This window comes from Anas acuta, chromosome 1, assembly GCF_963932015.1.
Source record: "Anas acuta chromosome 1, bAnaAcu1.1, whole genome shotgun sequence".
Taxonomy (NCBI): domain Eukaryota; kingdom Metazoa; phylum Chordata; class Aves; order Anseriformes; family Anatidae; genus Anas; species Anas acuta.
The window spans coordinates 120,038,600-120,052,740 of record NC_088979.1 but is presented as its reverse complement, the minus strand read 5'-3'; the positions used below and the strand labels follow the sequence as shown (position 1 = coordinate 120,052,740).

The 14,141-nt window shown below is 42.4% G+C and overlaps 1 long non-coding RNA gene across 4 annotated transcripts in view; it reads left to right on the top strand.

Annotated features, from left to right (window-relative positions):
* LOC137864011 (uncharacterized) overlaps positions 1-14,141 on the top strand; it is a 117,403-nt gene that overhangs the window by 82,838 nt on the left and 20,424 nt on the right. For all 4 annotated transcript variants that reach the window (XR_011101275.1, XR_011101272.1, XR_011101270.1 and 1 more), the window contains 2 exons: positions 7,540-7,916; positions 10,292-10,414. This is a non-coding gene — a long non-coding RNA (uncharacterized lncRNA). The remainder of the gene's footprint in view (positions 1-7,539; positions 7,917-10,291; positions 10,415-14,141) is intronic.

Below are 14,141 nucleotides of genomic sequence, written 5' to 3'. Positions count from 1 at the left end.
ACTTTAGAGATGGACAGCTTTCATTTGAAAACAGCTAGAGTGATCAGAAAAGAATTTTGGTATTTGGATTTGGACATAAATATTTAAAACAACTCCACTACTGTGTTCTTGGGGTCAAGTGAGGCTTTTGATACTGAATTACTTCAGCAGACAGTTTGAAGTTTTCCGTTTAATCTTTTCTAAGTCAAATCTATCAAGTCATAGAGCAATGCTTACCTTTTCTATATGCAAGTGCAATAAGGTGAAAGCCTTATAACTAAACTGACTTAATGAAAACCCCTTAATCCCATTAGTCAGTGAAGCACTATGAGAGCCCATTCTGTCACACCTGTGCTTCAGACATACCATGGCCTCAGGCTATGTGTTGGAATTGAAGTTTTAGCTTCCCGAATCCCAACCTGATCAGCAATTGAAATATCATCATTAGAGTGGCAATTTTGAGCCTTTTTTCATTTGTGAACACTTCATAAAATCATAGAATGGCTCAGGTTGGAAGGGACCTTAAAGATCATCCAGTTCCAGCCCCCTGCCATGGGCAGGGATGTCACCCACTAGATCAGGTTGCCCAGGGCCTCATCCAGCCTAGCCTTGAACACCTCCAGGAATGGGGCATCCACAGCTTCCCTGGGCAGCCTGTGCCAGTGCCTCACCACCCCCTGAGTGAAGAATTTCCTCCTAACACCTAATCTAAATCTCCCCTCTTCTAGTTTAAAACCACTCCCCCTTGTCCTATCATTTGAAATGTGTTTATTGCAGGGGTGGCATAGATCCTGGTACAGTGCATTAAACAAATTGATAACAAGCTTGATTCTCTGAGTCAGCTTTTTCAGATTGCTCTGGGCATGGTTTATGCCAGAGCTCCAAGGATCAAGCTGAAAAGTACTGTTAGACTATAGGCAGAAATAATGCATAGTCTTTCAACTCTGCCTTTCCCATCAATGTGTTAAAGCTCTGTAAGAAAAGGATTCATTCACCGTGTTGTGGATTGCCCTGATGTTTATGTCCCTTGGTGCTGTACTTATTTCTTTTAGGCAGAAATGCAACTTCCTGCTTATTTACCTGTCCCGGAGAACAAGTTGAAAAATTTATCCATAGAGCCATGTCTGCTAATGCTGGCTAATGCTGCTCTCTAGCCATGCTGTCTGCTTTGTCCAGGGGCAAGACTTCATGCCTGAGTTCCCTGCATGCCCATCCAGCTATTTGTGTGAGGCTGACATCTTGTACTTAGGTATTCAGAGTTGCTCTGGCTAGCCTTCTTTGAAGGAAAATACCCTGTGTAGCTCTTCAGCTCTCGTGTCGTTAAACCAGAAACAAAGGAGTGAAAATGCCTTTGGGCTGTGATATGTTACAGATTAATTTTAGGAGAGACTCTTGTATTGGTACTCTTCTTTTACTTCCTGCCATTTTTCTTCTTTACCTGCAAAACAGGTTCTCCTCTGCTTTCTGGGATGAACTCTTTCAGTTTGTCCCAGACAATGATGCTTGCTTTGTATTGTCTGCACTGTGGGCCTCCCTAGTTGTTGGATGGGAAACTGGGAAGTTGAACACTAATAATATGCATTGCTTATGTTCGAATCAGAGGAACTACAATAAGGTAACAAAAAATAAATAAAAATGGGTAGAAAACTAGTAGATATGCCACGATGGATGTGAATGAAGAAGAAAGGGGACTGACTGTATGTGGAAGGATCAATGTGGCCAGGAGAAGGTGGGCTGTAAAAGTGGAATGTGTTTATGTCACCTGGAGCAGCAAGTCACTCGGATCAGAGCCCACCTAATTCCAGCTTCCCAGGACTCCTAGGTCTTGGAGGAATGAAAAGGACAATTTTCAAGTTATGAAGAAATAGTGGCATGAAGATGAAGAACAGGACTGGCGCCTTACAACACCCTGTTAAGGAGGCAAAAGTCAATCACACATTAATGAGCCATACAGCTGAGACAGAATGTTATAGTCACTGTTAGTTCTTTAAAGGAGGTAGTGTGAGTGAAATCAGGTTTGGTTTGAAAACAAAGATATTCTCTCCTCTGAAGTCTCATGTCATTGCTGCAATGTTACATCATCATCTCCTATCCCACCATGCTCAAAGGCTGACTCTGCTGTGCAGACTCACTGTGACTCACTGTGCAGACTCAAATCTGCAGTGCCATCTCCAGCTAAGTAGCTTCAGTCTTCATCTATCCTTCAGCAACAAAGCTTTTTCTAAGGTTTAAAACTAATCTCTTACTGCAGTCATATCCTGTAGGTTCTTGCTTACTCTACAATGAACATACAAAAACTTAATTCGACTTTTTAATGAAGTTTAAGAGGCATTTCAACTTGCCCTTGTCTCATTTTCTGGTAAAGAAGCCCCAATATTGTTCTTTATTCATAGTCCTATTATGTAGTCCTCCAATAATTCCTGTTCTCTACTGGAATAGTTACAATTGATGCGTGTCTTACTTGAGGCAGGATGTCCTCAGACTAGGTGTGGTAATGCAAATGATAAATTGACAGCACTTGGTATGGCAGAAATGTTGGCATAAACTCACTAATTGGAGCTAGATCATTAAAGAAAACAAACTAGTGAGATGATATCTAATGGTAAATAAGAGCCACTGTAACTGATGAAGGCTCAATATAGAACTAGGATTGAAAAAAAAAACCTGTGCTTTTCTTTTTAAAACAATTATAGGTCTTTTGAGAGGAGCTGAGGAAATCTTCAGTCTTTGGGATGGGGTACGTTTTTAGTTTTGAGTAAAATTATTTGTTGTTTTGCTTTCAAGGTTCTAAGAAATAGCAATAGAATTCTAAATGTTGTTTCTGAGCAAGTTATAGGACTTCTAATACATTGAAGTGAGATATGGTGAAATTTGAAACTCCTCTTTAACCAGTACACCTGGGTAAGCTGGACATGAGTTCCAGAAGTGTTTTGCTCAAAATCTGCTCTGAATCTTCTCTTCAAGTGTAAGAAGAATGTAAATGTATATTTTAATGTGTATACACATATATATATAAATGTGCCTTTTCCATCCAAAACATGCATGTACTTCACATGGGAAAAAAAAAAAAAAAGCAGCTGCTGGTGCTGAAAGCTGCTAAGGGAGTAAATCTGAGAGTGCTCCAGTTTGGGACATCGTATCTGAAGGTGTCATGGCATGGAGCAGAGAGGAAAGCCTTCTTTACATTGCTCTAGTGCGGCCACTTCTGAAATGCAGCACTGCAGTTCGGACACCTCACTTCCAGAATGTCTGACAAGGTTGAATGGGGTGCTGCATGAGAACATAATTAAAGGCTGGCATGACCTTATTTACAAGGAGAGACTTAAACACGTACAGCTTGGTTAAGTTATGAAAAAAGGGTTTACTCTGTCAAAATGTTTGGAGAGCTGTAAAGCCTTAAAAGCACAGGGCTGACTAGGCACCTAAAGTAAAATTTCATGATTGATGGCAGAAAGCTCCACTGATGATGAGATATCTTAACTTGCAGACTGTTCTCCTTGGAGAGACAGAAAGCATCCTGTGGCATGGGGCTTTTGTAATGTGCCTGAAAGAGCACAGCAGCAAATATGGGTGTATATCCTTCCCTGTGGAAACACTCCTGCACTGGCCAAGGTTTAAAAGTGAGACAATATATCTTCTTCCAGACAAAAATGCTGCATAAGGGCAGAGCATAAGCAAAGCAGACTTGTAATGGCTTCAGTTGAGTCACTTTTCCATTTCAAAATGTTTAAAGAGAAGCTGTGATTAAAGGGGTGAATTTTGCTTATTTCCTCATATTCAGATTGATTCCAAGTTGAAGAAATATGTCGTTTTTACATTAAATGAAAAATTCTGGATTCCTAGTTCTCATCAAACTGTTGACCCACACTTCATAAAAATTTCAGAACCTCAAGTTACACAGGATTGTTGAGAGTGGAAGGAGGATCCAAAGACTGTCTAGTCAAACTCCCTTGTTGAATAGATGGTTACAAACAGTAGGTAGCTCGAGGCTGTGTCCAGCTGGGTTTTGGATAGACCCCAGGTTGAAGACTCCACAAGCTCTCTGAATGACTTGTTCCAGTGTTTGACCTTCACAGTAAATAAATACATAAAATACATTCTTATGTTGAAGTGGAATTTCCTATATTTCAATTGGCAACTACCACCTCTTGCCCATTCACTGGGTACCACTGACTAGAGTCTGTCTTCTTTACTGCCTGCCATCAGGTATTTATACACATTGATGAGATTCACCCTGAGTCTTTCCTCCTTGAGGCTGAACAATCCTAGTTCTGTCAGCCTCTCCTCATATATCAGAAGCTCCCAGTCCTTAATCATCTTAGTTGCCCTTTGCTGGACTCATTCCCATATGTCCATGTCTTTACTGTACTGGGGAGCCCAGATTAGAACACAGCACCCCAGATATGATATCTTCAGTGTGGGTTAGAAGGAAAAGCTCGTTTCCCTTAACCTGCTGGCAATGTTCTTCATCACAGGAGGCTGCTGACTGCCACTGCTGCAAAGGTAACACTGCTGGGGACTTCTGGAGATGCAGAGCTCATTTCCAACCAGTTGACCCCAAGCATGTATTGGTGCAGGAATCACTTTCTTGAACTTATTGAGGTTCACGTTGACCCAATCCTTCAGCCTGGCAGAGTCTGTCTGAAAGTAGCACAACCTTCTGGTATATCAGCCGTTCCTCCTCATTTTGTATCTTCTGCAAATTTGCTGAGGGTGCACTCTGCTCTGTAGTCTAGATTGTTAATGAAGAAATTGAATTTTATTGGTCCCTCTGGGGTACACCTCTAATGACTGGTCTACAGCTGGGCTTTGTGCCCACAAAGATCACAACCCTTTGGCCCCAGCATTTGAGTCACTTTTCAGTCTCACTTTCTACTTACTTAGCCTGTAGTTCATCATTTTGCCAATGAAGATGTTATGGAAGATGGTTTTAAAATGTTAGCTAAAGCCAAGATAAGCAATATCTCTTTTCTTTTATCATCTACTGAACTAATTATTTAATTGTAGAAGGCTATGAGGTTGGTCAGGTACAACTGCTCCTTCATAAATCCATGCTGACTATGCCCAATCACTTTTTTTTTTGGTCCTTAATATGTTTGGAAATGGGTTCCTGGGTTCCAGAAATGTTTGCTCCATCACTTTCCTAGAAACTGAGGTAAGGCTGATGGGCCTTTAATTGCCCAAATCTCCTTCTTGTTCTTGAAGATTGAAGATAAGAGTGATGTTTGCAGAAATAGAAATTATCAGTATGAACTTAGTGCATAAATTTGCTTCCTTTTTTTTTTTTTTTTTTTCATTGGTTGGGGAAAGTTTGTCTCTTTCTTGGAATAAAACATTAGGGTATTTTAAAGCAATTTCCTGGACTGTAAGAAATGCTTCTATAGCCAAGCTTCAGCAAGTGCAAGGAAGTCAGTGACTGGGGACAGATCCTGCAAGCTGTAGTTGAGAGCAGGTAAAACTTGCGCTCAAGGCTCTGACACTGCTGAAATAAGGATGTTTCGCTTCTTCACTCCCATCAAGGACAGTTATCAGCAAGTAAGTGCCCACCACAGCTGTCCTGTGCATCTGCAGGTCACTGCTGCAGAGTGACACCAAAGGACTCCCTCCTTCAAACTGCTGGGCGGGAGGGGACTGCAGAACTGGCCCCTCATCAGCTTGTTCTCCCTGCCGCTTTTGTTCTCTGCCTTAATTCCCTTTTGAAGGGCTGATATTTTATTCAGCAGCCCCCGCTGTGCTGGAGCCCGTGACAGAAGTTTCTCAGAAGCACTCTGCCGACAAAATGCTAACAGCTGGGCTTTGAAACTCCAGGAGCGCCAGGCAGAGAGGTGATGGTGGCAGGGAGCAGAGAGGAGGGGGAGAGAGAGGGAGAGGGAAGAGGGGGGACAGGAAATGCACTATTTGTTAGGAATAATGAGGCAAAGATATGACAGAGGTTTTTATTACAAATAATAGACGGTGAACTTCAAACAACAGCAGTGAGTCATTAAAAAAAAAAAAAAAAAAAAAAAAAACAGCAACAGAGTTAAATAAATGCCTAATTAGCCAGCACCATGAAGGTGGAATTTACAGCTCCAGAGATTCTTAAGGGAGAGTCAATAAATTCACAGATGGTTTTTTTTTCCTTTTTTTTTTTTTTTTTTTTTTTCTCCCCTCCTTCCTTTCCCCTCAGGCACAGAAGAAAATGTGAATGAGCCCAGGGCTGTTGTAAAGGTTTTGGCGGGATTTCTCTCCTTGTTGGCACGAACTGCAGCCTGTGTCTCAGCAGAGACAGGCCTGCCCGATCTGCCCTCCCAAGGGAGCCAGGGTGATTTGTGAGTGGCAGGAAGGAAGGCTGTGTGTGTTTGGGATCAAATCTACGAGTAAGTGTCTCTGGTCCAAGGACAATTCCAAGAAAATGTAGGAAAATGTGTTGCAAGCCCTGCACGCACCTTTTGTGCAAGACCGCACGTGATATAGGACATCAGAATATGTTACTCCTGCTCTTCAGTTTTGCCAAGGTGTCTGTGAATTCTGCAGGTTTCTGTGGGGTAGGTTTGAGTTATCACAAGGTGAACTCTGATCTGTATGACCATGTAGAAGCACGATGTTGCTTGTGCATCTGTGCACAGAATGTGGCTTGTGGGTCCACTTTGCCATGCAGGGTTACAGTGGGGCTCATTTTAAAGATAAAAACTTACCCTTGTTATTACAGCACCAGTAGGATTCAATAATGATATATTTGCACAAGATACACCTTCCGTTCCCTTCCCTCCTCAGCATTCCCCATACTAAACCTGTGTGAAAAGATTTTTTTTCTTTTTCCCCCAGGGGAAAAAAAAAAAATGCAGTTTAGTTCTGAACTGATTCCAAGCTGTATTTCCCTAGGGTGTATTGCTTTCACAGATTCCCTTTCCAACACCCCTTTCTCCACTCTTTGTTAGGTTCAACCAAAGGCCTGCAAACCCATAAGGCAATGCAGTCAGTTTTGTCTGGTCAGTTGAGGCAGCACCCCGTGTGAGCTCTGTGCCTTGGAGTGTGTTATTGGAGCCATAATCGGGCCAGGAAGCAACCACACCGCTAATTCCTGTAAACAGCTGTGTTAGAGGGACATTATTGAAATGCCTTAAAATAGAACAACTTATATTACTTCAGGAAAACTAAATGCTTTGAATTTGAGATCATCAGAAATCTTTTTTTAATTAAAAAAAAAAAAGTCAACATTCAGTATCAGTATTTCCACTCCTTGTGAAAGAGAATAAATTTAATTTTTTCATCACCAGCTTATGATGAAAAAAAATCTTCAGGTTTCTCAAGAGATGAAAAATCTGAACCTCACTTGCTTTTTCTCTGCATTACACAGTGACTCCCCCCAAATTAACTACAGAACAGAATAATTTCCTTCCTCACTTCTAATCAAAATGCAGAAAAGCCAACTGCATGTGGTCGCATTTGATTTAAGGCAGCCAGGTCCATGCTCCAAAGTGTCAAAGGCTAAAAACCCAAATCTGAGTGAAAGCACAATGTCTTTTGCCATAGGGTGTTGCGCACTCACCTAACCATGCTACCCTTGTCTTTAAACAGTGAAGAAGATGCCTACTGATGTGGATGAGGGCACATGCCACCGCCAACATCAAACCTACCATGTGAAAGCAAACAGACTTGGTCCTACGGGCAGTCATGGGGCCTGAACTAAAGGAGTGCACCCCCTTTTTCACTCCTACATCCAAAATTTTTATCCAAGACTGATTTTTGGCTGCACCTGCGAGAATATGGACTACAACTGCAGCTGGGCACCCAGAGCTGGAGTGCACTACTGTGAGAGAGAAGAACGACTCGAAAATGAGAAGAGGGAATGAAACTGTGAGGCACTTACTACTCCCACAGCTAAAAGACAAATAGTTTCAAGAAGGAGCTTTTTCACAGATTATCTGCCATGATAAACACTTTTCAACAAAAAGGTAATGAGAAAAAGCAGTTCCTAACCCCGAGGGAAAAAAGAGAGAACAGAGATCACATCAGGCTATCCACATGGCACCAAATCAGGAATTGATGCTAATGACAAATGGACATGGGAGATAAAACCAGAGCTGTGCTTTGAAGCCTTGCTCTGAGAAGCCTGTGCCTACCTCTGATGGAGACCTGGAACTCTGTTTTCTCTTTACACCACAATAATGCATGTACAGCTTCTCTCTTCCAGTAAAACACTATCGAGCAGAGCTGCATGCGAGCGCTATGTGGGGTGGGTGTGTGAACATGTCTGTGTGTGGGAGAACATTTGTTTGCTTGTCTCTAAGGGTATGAGAGCCCCAAGTGCATCTCTGTACCTGTGGGAGGCATAGGGCTGGGCGTATCAACCCCTTTGCACCTGCTGCTAGGAGTTAATAGGATTAGTCTGAGGTTTTAGAAGAACTGCTGTTACAGATTTTGTATTAGCTGAACATGTGGGTTACACATGGCACCTCGCTCTGCCTTGTAGGGGGGTTGGTGGAAGAAATCGGTGACCAAGTGTACTGAGTTGTTGCTACAGGGTATTATCTTCAACACAGATGGCATTATTCTTGCAAGTGAAGCAACCAAGGGGAACGGGAATTGGATATTGAGGTCACAGAGGGAAACAGCATGAGGCACCACTTACATGCTGCGATCAAATATTAAGGGATACCTAGGGTTTGACTCGTGAGGTTTTAAAGTACTGCTCTGAAACCACCGCACTTCATCTATGCCTGGCTGGGACAGAGGGAGAGAGTGCTGTGGGAATTGTGGGATGACCACAGGTGCACCCTGTTTATTGTCCTAGAAGTCTTCATTCCTTGAAGAATGACAGGAATGCCTACGTGAATGTGGCACAGGGCTGGAGGTGTGCAGGTGAGGATAGAATGCTGTACCGGCAGCCAGGACTGTCTCAGGATACGTTCTGTGAAAGGTACATCCAACTGCAATACCCAAATATTCTGAAAAAAAAAGTCTCCTCTTGTAGTTCCTCACAGTTAGAAGGGTACAAGAGAGACAGCCATGCTGGGAGGGGTGGCAAGACTGATCTTAGTGGGCTTTCTCATCCAAGCTTGTAGCATGAGATCTTGGAGAGGTAGAGAAACAAAGCCAGATGCACCAGGTTGTGAAGTAATAGGGGACAAAAAAATAAAAAAATCTGCCCTTAAGCCATTTCATGATGGGCAAATTGCTTTTGCTATGACAAGCCCACACTGCCTTCTCTGACCTAGCCTGATCTGTAACTCACTGCTGCATGTATGTCCTGTGCTGATGCAGACAGACTGAACTCCTCTTTCTGCTGGCTATCAAATGTCTCACTGGGGGACTGTTGCAGAGGGCACCAGGAAAAAAAGGCTCAGAAAATTTCAGGAGGTTTTGAAATAACCTTCTCCTTGGAGAAACTGACTCTCTGGACTGAGCTGGCATTGGTTGGACATAAAGCCATAAATCAGGCTCTGAGTCCTTTTGAAAGCATTGTGTTTTTTTTCCATCCCTGAATTTCCATTTTGTGAAAGTATTCAGGAGGGTTTTGCGTGATGAGCCAGCATAATGCTGTGGATATGCTCAAGAGCACGCTCCAGAAGAACACCTCTAAATGTTGTAAGTCAGCAGACCAGAACTGGCTCAAGGCTTGTTTGCTGCAAGGATGACATGGAGGGGCTTGGGGGAACAGACTCACCCTGGTGCAGCCAGAAACTTTCCTCCACCCTTTGCGTCTGCCTCGCTGACTCCATTTGGCCCCTGCTCAGGCTGTGAGCTGCACCCCTCTCTCATTTCCTCTTGCATCTGTGGGGGTTTTACCCAGCTGGGCAGCTGAGCTCCACCACCAGTGCTCTCTCACTCCCCCTCCTTAATGGGAAGGGTGAGAAACAGGATTATGGGGTCCATTCCCCAGGAGCAAACTGCTCCAGCACAGGTCCCCCAGACCCCCTGCTCCTGCGTGGGCTCCTCTCCATGGGCTGCAGCTCTGGCCCGGGGCCTGCTCTTGCAGGGGCTCTCCATGGGTCGCAGCCTCCTCCAGGCCATGTCCACCTGCTTTTCATTATCTCCCCATATAGAGTTCAAGGAGCACCATGCCAAAATGGACCAGAAGTCAGCATTTGCATGGTGAGATTGTTTTTAAACTGCTGTAATTTGCCAGAAAACTGTTGTGAATTTGCAGAAAGCAGTAGCCTTTGGTTAATAACGAAAAGTAGAAGATGTGCATGAAAATAGAGGTATACAAAAGCGAATACGCAGTCCTAGCTGCAAAAAAGTTTTCAAAATGGCTGCACTGACCCAGCTGGTGTGGGTTTGTATGTATAATTGCAGTGGTTCTCATGACACTTTCTCTTTCCAAAAGCTTTCTGGCAGAGACAACTTATCTGGCAAGAACAACAGTGTGAAATGAAGATAAATGAAGAATATGGGCACATGAATCCTAAGAAGTAGGCTGGGTCGGCCTTACTCAGAGGAAGGTTTTCAGGTACTGTTTTGTAGTATTACCTCAGATTTAACAACAGCAATAGCAACACATGTTGTAACTCAATCAGTAGAGGAAGAGAGCGGCCCTGTGGTTGCTATATCAGTCTAGGGCTTATGAGAACCCAGCTTACATGTATGTCTTGCTTCTCCTATAAACCTGTGTATAACCATGAAAAAGAAGAGACATCCTGTGCCTTCATTTTGGAGTCTCGACTTAAGCATGTTTTGACATGTGGCTTGCAGCATTTTCCCATTTTTGCAAGGATTGTTTGGTTCTGCTGTAGGTATTTTAATACCAGCATGGGTCAGTCACGTTCTGATTGCATTGGATTCACACCTCCACAAGCTGTGGTGCTCTTCCCCTTTGTCCAGGTGGACTTCACACAGGAGATGTCAAATTCTTCCCTGTCTTTGGAAAGCATTAAAAGTATTCATCTCTAATCTGATCAAGATGATGGCCCAATAATCAACAGGGCAAAGACATCTACCCACGCACAGACATTTTGGGGGGGGAAATCATCTTTGATCTCTTGAGTCAAATGATCCCTTCAAGGGAAGTTCAGTAAAATAAAATTCCACTTATTATCAAGCTATAAGTCATAGCAAAAGAAGAGACAAGTATAGATGAGTCACAGGTCATCGATTCCTTTCCTTCCTGTAAGGAGCTCTCTGAATATGTTAGAAAGAATATTTTAATAGTGTCAAATTTTCTGCAAAATTCATCTTATTCTTTTAATTACCCTTAATTTTTATTTGTCTCCTCTGTGGTGGGTGTTTGTATATACAGTACTTTACATGTTGGATGAAGATGTACAGAAATAATCATTATGTCTACTGACTTCAGTCAGACTAGTTTTTCTCCAAGAGCTCATTGCAAAACTTGTGTTTTATTTTTTTATTTTTATTTTTTCTGGTGGTAGCAGTTTTCTGAAGGAGGAAAATGAAACATTTGGTCTGAAACTCAGGATAGTTTGATGCTGCAGTGCTGCTCTAGGAAGTTGTACTTTGGGTGTTGCTGAAGTTGGGTTCCAAAAGATGAACTCTATTCCTGACTTTTTTTTTTTGAAACTGATAATATATATCATGGGAGACAAAGGCTGAGCTTTACCAATCTAGACTTTAAACTCCTACAGTTTAGATGTCTAGGTCTGAATTTACCACCCTAGCCCCTCTGTGAAGAGCTGCTGTGATTGTCATTGCCAAAGGGCAGTTCCCTTCAGCCAGGCTGCTTGATGAAAGGAGCTAGGCCTTAGTCTCCCGTCCTCCTCTTTGAGGAAAAGAGGGACATAAGCTTGTACAGCCATGGACAGAAAAGTCTTCCTGCAGAGACTAGTGGAGCCAGCAGTGTTATAGGTGAAGGGACGAATGTTGTGGTATTCACCAGAAGAATTCTTTTGTATTTACATGTTGTTTTTCATATTAGGATATTTTTGCCACATGTTGTTGCTTAAGAGGAAAGACTTTTACTTCTTGGGAGGCTACAAGAAGGATTAGATTCTTAATCAGAATTTAAAGAAAGAAGATCATTGGGCCCAAGAGGAGAATGTCTCTGTGGCTACAGGGATTGTGAAGATGATCAGACAGGTTATACAGTCCACTGACTATAGAAGATGCATCGGTGATAAATTTTGGTACTGACATAAAACCCTGTGAATTTGCAGTCCTGCTTAGAAGTGAAATCAACTTTGATGGGTAGTGGTGTCCGTATGAATTCTGAGACAGCCTGAACCACCCCTGGAGAAGTATATAGATGTTTTGCTCATCTTAATTGACTTTTTTCATTTTACTCTGAAACCTAAGCTTGAGTACTTTTCATAGAACTATTCCTCCAGTGTGTTTATTTCTCCCTTCCTCTGCCCAACATAGACAATTCTATTCCCTGCCTTGAGTTAGAACAATCACATCTTTCCTTCCCCTGCTGTCAAAGTTCTTAGGGAGGTTTTTGGTTTGCTGTTGGATTTTTCACCGTGCAGTTTTCCTTTCCATTCAACACAATAAGTTTCAGGCTGGATTGATGTTCCAGCAGAGCCACGTTTTTCCTTGTGGTAAATAACGCAAGGACTCCCCATGCTAATCAAATGAAGTTAGATTTCCAATGTGATAAAGTCTATAGATTTGGGGGATTAGGTTTAGTGTTCTCTGAAAAATTATTGGTATTTTAATCATCTTGTTTAGCACACTAAAAGGCCATTTGCCTTCTCCAGGGCTGGGATAGGTGTAGCTCAGTGACGGTGTGCTGGAGTGGATGTTGTCTCCTTTGCCTGTCCATCTGAACATCTCTGCTTCCTTCAAGCACTCTTTGAAGAAAGAGATGATGGTCAAAATACAGGCTACTTTATTCACATTTTAATTGCTCATGCTTGCTTTGGTGGATATTACCTTTTAACCTCCAGAACTCAGGCGCTCATGTGGCTGCATGTATGCAGATTGCCAGGATAGCTCATGATTTTTACCTTTGCCTTCTAAACACTCTCCACATCTGGAAATTATTATGATTTGATAGATAAGTTGCCTTTCAGATGGGTAGATGAGATAGAACAGAGCTCTTCTTCCACATCCTGAAAAATTTCTGCTAGTATAAATAGCCTTCTTGTTGGGAGGTTAGCCAAAGAGGGGTGGAATAGAATGGGACACATACTGTGATTTTTCTTCCTTCTATGAATCCCTTCTCAGTTTTAATTGCTGTTTTTTATAGGGTAGGAAAGTAGTGAGGGAAAGAGAAATGGGTCAGTGGACAGAGAAACTAGTGCTGATATTGCTTGCAGACCTAAATATACAGCATCCCTTTACTCTTGCAGTTTGGCAGTCTGGTACCTTATGCTATAACAGAATTAACTTAATGCATCCACAAACATTTGGGAGAGAAAATATGTTGTCTGTTCTAACTTTCTTTGACTATAAGAAAATGGTAGTGTCCAACTAATCAGGCACCCTCAGATCCCAGTGTTGCTCAATCCTCATTACAAAAAGTAAGCTGATGACTTTGACCTTTTTAGTACCTTAATTTTAAAGACCTATTGCCAGCACTTAATACTTTTCATATGTAAGATTCAAAGTAGCTTAAAAAATTAGGGAAGTTGCAGCAATCCTTTATTACAGACAGACTCACTAAGAGAAATGATTTAACAAAGCCATTAACAGCCACAAGGCTTGCCTATTCTGTGTGTGCATGGAGTTAACATATCCTCCAGACTCTGCTTACCTCATCCAAAGTTACGAAGTAGCTCAATGAAAGTGCTTCATTAATAATGTTCTTCCCTCCAGCTTTCTGATGGCAGTACTCCCGACCTGAAATCCCATGATATACTGTTTTTCCCCTGTCTCTTCAAGGCATACAGGGTTATGCAGTCTGCATTTATCTGATGGCCTTTTCTGTGGTGCCTGAGTTATCCCTGTGTAATTGCTGGTCTAAAAAGAATAGCAATAAATAGCAATAGCAATAAATAGCAATAGCAATAAAACTTAATCTGGATCTTAGGCTTGAATTATGTCTGGATATGGGTACCAGTTTGGTTCGTTACAGGGACAGGACCAGCTGTAAAGTCCAATTAAGACAGTGCACTCAAGTATCATCGGGGCTGACTCTGAGGCCCTCGGTTCAGGTCTGAGCCCAGTCTGTGCTTGTCAGTGAGGAGAGTTACCGACCCAGCACCACCTGAAGATCTCTGAGGAGCAGGGTTGCTTGTATCCATCAGCTTCTTCCTGAAACTGTCAGAATTGGCTTCTGC